Genomic DNA, 6,000 nt, shown 5'->3' on the forward strand with positions numbered 1-6,000 from the left:
ATTGAGGTCAGGGCTTTGTGATGGCCACTCCAATACCTTGACTTCGTTGTCCTTAAGCCATTTTGCCACAACTTTGGAAGTACGCTTGTGGTCATTGTCCATTTGGAAGACTCATTTGCGACCAAGCTTCAACTTCCTGACTGAGGTCTTGAGATGTTGCTTCAATATATGCACATAATTTTCCTCCCTCATGACGCCATCTATTTTTTGAAGTGCACCAGTCCCTCCTGCAGCAAAGCATCTCCACAACATGATGCTGCCACCCCCGTGCTTCACGGTTGGGATGGTGTTCTTCGGCTTGCAATCCTCTGCCTTTTTCCTCCAAACATGACGATGGTCATTATGGCCAAACAGTTCTATTTTTGTTTCATCAGACCAGAGAACATTTCTCCAAAAGTACGATCTTTGTTCCCATGTGCAGTTGTAAACCGTAGTCTGGCTTTTTTATGGGGGTTTTGGAGCAGTGGCTTCTTCCTTGCGGAGAGGCCTTTCATGTTATTTCGATATAGGACTCGTTTTACTGTGGATATAGATACTTTTGTACCTGTTTCCTCCAGCATTTTCACAAGGTCCTTTGCTATTGTTCTAGAATTGATTTGTACTTTTCGCACCAAAGTGCGTTCATCTCTTGGAGACAGAACACATCTCCTTCCTGAGCGGTATGATGGCTGCGTGGTCCCATGGTGTTTATACTTGCGTACTATTGTTTGTACAGATGAACGTGGTACCTTCAGGCGTTTGGAAATTGCTCCCAAGGATGAACCCGACTTGTGGAGGTCTACAATGATTTTTCTGAGGTCTTGGCTGATTCCTTTTGATTTTCCCATGATGTCAAGCAAAGAATCACTGAGTTTGAAGGTAGGCCTTGAAATACATCCACAGGTACACCTCCAATTGACTCAAATTATGTCAATTAGCCTATCAGAAGCTTCTAAAGCCATGACATCATTGCCAAAACTATAGTTTGTTAAAAATACATTTGTGGAGTGGTTGAAAAATGAGTTTTAATGACTCCAACCTAAGTGTATGTAAACTTCCAACGTCAACTGTATGTGCATTATCGTGGAACAGTTTAATTTCAATAATAACGTTTTAGTTTCTCAAAATCATTGTCACGTGGTTAATCATAAAAATCTACATTTCAATTATATAAATATCAAAGTTCAAATTCAACTAATGCGAGATTACCAGCCTCTGCCATATGGACACATTGATACACCGTGATCACCAGCCTCTGCCATATGGACACATTAATACACCGAGATCACCAGCCTCTGCCATATGGACACATTGATACACCGTGATCACCAGCCTCTGCCATATGGACACATTGATACACCGTGATCACCAGCCTCTGCCATATGGACACATTGATACACCGTGATCACCAGCCTCTGCCATATGGACACATTAATACACCAGAGATCACCAGCCTCTGCCATATGGACACATTAATACACCGTGATCACCAGCCTCTGCCATATGGACACATTGATACACTGTAATCACCAGCCTCTGTCATATGGACACATTGATACACTGAGATCACCAGCCTCTGCCATATGGACACATTGATACACTGTGATCACCAGCCTCTGCCATATGGACACATTGATACACCGTGATCACCAGCCTCTGCCATATGGACACATTAATACACCGAGATCACCAGCCTCTGCCATATGGACACATTAATACACCGTGATCACCAACCTCTGTCATATGGACACATTGATACACCGTGATCACCAGTCTCTGCCATATGGACACATCGATACACCCGTGATCACCAGCCTCTGCCATATGGACACATTAATACACCGTGATCCAGCCTCTGCCATATGGACACATTGATACACTGTAATCACCAGCCTCTGCCATATGGACACATTGATACACCGTGATCACCAGCCTCTGCCATATGGACACATTGATACACTGTAATCACCAGCCTCTGCCATATGGACACATTGATACACTGTGATCATTGGCGGCTAAATTGCCTAAATGAGAGATGGCCAATGCAGCTGTTGGCCTATAACTTCCATTGTCAACAAATTAAAATATAAAAAGCTGACTAGGGCTGATGCCGTGACCATATTACCGCCACACCAGTGGTCACAAGTCAGTCATGAAGGCAGTCAAATTCAGCATGAACGTTTAGTCACGGTAATTAGGTTTCTCCAAGCTCTGATGCTGCTGATGGTCATTAGTAGCCTACCAAACTTGCTAACTGCCTGGTACTCAGCACTCTATTGTCTCTCTAATCACTGACATCAATGCAAATGAATCACGTTTCAGGTCAGACCCAGATGCAGACAGTGTTGAAGTAACACAGGTTTATTACTAGTACAGGGGCAGGAAAACAACAGGTCAAGGGCAGACAGAGGTCAGTAATCCAGATAGGGTGCAAAAGGTCCAGAATGGCAGGCAGTCTCAGGGTCAGAGCAGGCAGGGGTCAATAATCCAGTGTGTTGTGGCAAGGTACGGAACGGCAGGCAGGCTCAGGGTCAGGACAGGCAGAATGGTCGAAACCGGGAAAAAATAGAAAACAGGAACTAGAACAGACAGGAGCAAGGGGAAAAAACGCTGGTAGGTTTCACGAAACAAAACGAACTGGCAACAGACAAACAGAGAACACAGGTATGAATATACAGGGGATAATGGGGAAGATGGGCGACACCTGGATGGGGGTGGAGACAAGCACAAAGAAAAGTTAAAACAGATCAGGGTGTGACACAAATGTATTCGAAAATCTAATCAAACACTTCATGAGAGCCTATGAGCCCATGTTGTGCAACATTTCTATAGGCTATGCAATTGCGGGAGAAAACAGAGTGATGGCCTCTGATAAAAAGAGGAGGATCCCATCAGCTTTCTATAGGCTAGGCCTACTATATTTATTTCTCAACTTTCCTAATATTAAGCACATTGCTTATATTTACAACAGGAGTATAGCCTACCTGGTTGGCATGAAAATAGACCACAGGGAAAAACGTCCTCCATTTGCTATTTAATTGCATAGATGACATGTATTTTTTCCCACTGCCCCTGTTTCGATACAGGTGCATAATAATGGTCCATTCTAAATCAAAACAAATGTCACACATATATTATGTAGTATATGTAAAAACAAGATTAAATCAAGAACAGTCTGATGGGTGACAATATTAGCCTATCACTTGTGAATGATATATTATCACTTGTAAATGATGCCCTGCATAAGAAACAATGCCTTTTTTGCGCCTTTTTCGAATCATAGTCGCATACCTCATGTAGCCTAGCCCATAGGTCTATATGTTTTAATAAGGTTTGTATCCCAACTCAGGTGCCCAAATATCTTCTTTAAATTAAGCACATTAATCTGCTTTACAATGGGTGTAGAGCCTAACGGGCATATAAACTCAGCAAAAAAAGAAACGTCCCATTTTCAGGACCCTGTCTTTCAAAGATAATTCGTAAAAATCCAAATAACTTCACAGATCTTCATTGTAAAGGGTTTAAACAATGTTTCCCATGCTTGTTCAATGAACCAAACAATTAATGAACATGCACTTGTGGAACGGTAGGCAATTGAGGTCACAGTTATGAAAACTTAGGACACTAAAGAGGCCTTTCTACTGACTCTGAAAAACACCAAAAGAAAGCTGCCCAGGGTCCCTGCTCATCTGCGTGAACGTGCCTTAGGCATGCTGCAAGGAAGCATGAGGACTGCAGATGTGGCCAGGGCAATAAATTGCAATGTCCGTACTGTGAGACACCTATGACAGCGCTACAGGGAGACAGGACGGACAGCTGATCGTCCTCGCAGTGGCAGACCACGTGTAACAACACCTGCACAGGATCGGTACATCCGAACATCACACCTGCGGGACAGGCACAGGATGGCAACAACAACTGCCCGAGTTACACCAGGAATGCACAATCCCTCCATCAGTGCTCGGACTGAGCTTGTTGTCGTTGCAGGCAATCTCAACGCTGTGAGTTACAGGGAAGACATCCTCCTCCCTCATGTGGTACCCTTCCTGCACGCTCATCCTGACATGACTCTCCAGCATGACAATGCCACCAGCCATACTGCTCATTCTGTGTGTGATTTCCTGCAAGACAGGAATGTCAGTGTTCTGCCATGGCCAGCGAAGAGCCCGGATCACAATCCCATTGAGCACGTCTGGGACCTGTTGGATTGGAGGGTGAGGGCTAGGGCCATTCCCCCCAGAAATGTCTGGGAACTTGCAGGTGCCTTGGTGGAAGAGTGGGGTAACATCTCACAGCAAGAACGGGCAAATCTGGTGCAGTCCATGAGGAGGAGATGCACTGCAGTATTTAATGCAGTTGGTGGCCACACCAGATACTGACTGTTACTTTTGATTTTTACCCCCCCTTTGTTCAGGGACACATTATTTAATTTCTGTTAGTCACATGTCTGTGGAACTTGTTCAGTTTATGTCTCAGTTGTTGAGTCTTGTTATGTTCATACACATATTTACACGTTAAGTTTGTTGAAAATAAACGCAGTTGACAGTAAGAGGACATTTCTTTTTTTGCTGAGTTCATAAGCAGATAGTTAGTTTCAAGTTTGGGGAAGATAATTTTCACCATAAAAATGCACCTTTATAATAAAAGCATTACATGCATAATGGCATTTGCGGTCACTTTTGATGATGGTGTTTTCTGCTAATGGAACATTCACACTTATAGCGTACTGTCACGGATCCCTCCGGGTACTGCTGCTCATTCCTGCACCAGTTCCAGAGTTCTACGTCACCGGCTTCTAGGTGTCACTGAACTGGTTCTTTACCACCGACCCTGGACTGTCTTGTCTAATTACACACACCTGGTTCCTATTTCCCCCTGATTAGTAATTGTATATATGTGCCCTCTGTTCACCATTGTGTGGTTGGTTATTGTTCCCATGTTCGTTGGTCTTGTGAGTACCTGTGCTTTGTTGTTTCGGTTCCCATGCTGTGGGTATTGTGTACTCGTTATTACGGCTCTCGTCCTGTGTATTGTTGCGCACTTGTTATTACGGGCTTCGTCCTGTGTAGTGTATTGCGGGTCTCGTCCCGTGTATTTATTAGAGGTTTAACCTCGCTCTTTTGTTTGGGTTACATCCCTGTGTTTTTGTACACGTGTTTGCTTTGGGCTTTGTCCCCGTGCCTCTCATGGCATGTTGTATATTTTGGGTGGAGTATTAAAACCCCCTATTACGTATTCCAGCACCTTTCTCCAATCATTTATACAACGTGACACCTACTACCATGTGTGCATTGCTGCGCTTCTAATGTGAAGAAATAGCCTAATAGTTTATCAACATTTTAAGCTAAACATTCTGCATCAGTCACATTGCATAAAGATTTTTTTTAATGCTATTGGTTGTATTCATTTGGGATCTATCACATCCCACTATCCCAGACTGTGTTTGGAATGTGGACAGTTCTTCCGATATCCTCAATATGCACCCTTGGAATTGGATAAGGACGCTCGCAGTTGCGTCCCCAATGTGTCTGGCTTCACTTGTAGCCTGTGAGAAAGACCAGCACGTGACGGAGAGCCATGTGAGTGAGAGGAACTTCGGATTGCGCAGCACACTAATGGAGAAGGGCGCAACGCAGCACTCCGGGCTGCAAAAGGCATGGATTTTTTTAGGGTGCATTATGGCCACAAGTGAGATGCCGCTGTGAAATTCAAGGCATTATCACATGCTTGTCAAATTGTGAATGAAAGAATATTGGAGTGTGTACAGCCTGCGCCAAAAACAAAGCAGAGCTCATGCCTTTCAAGTGACTTTAAAAATCATCATTTGTCTCTTCATGCAGCCTCACAAATATTTTAGATGCTTTTCACTGACAGCCATAACTCAATAATCAGCTAGGTCTGATGCCACGCGCCTGCCTATGAAAGACTTCCTCATATGCCATTTATCTCCTGTTCTTTTGGTTTTCATATCAACTTTCTTTCATTGTCCAGAAGCAAAATGCACAATCCTTGTCATATTAG

The sequence above is a fragment of the Salvelinus namaycush genome, chromosome 2 (genome assembly GCF_016432855.1).
Source record: "Salvelinus namaycush isolate Seneca chromosome 2, SaNama_1.0, whole genome shotgun sequence".
NCBI classification, from domain to species: domain Eukaryota; kingdom Metazoa; phylum Chordata; class Actinopteri; order Salmoniformes; family Salmonidae; genus Salvelinus; species Salvelinus namaycush.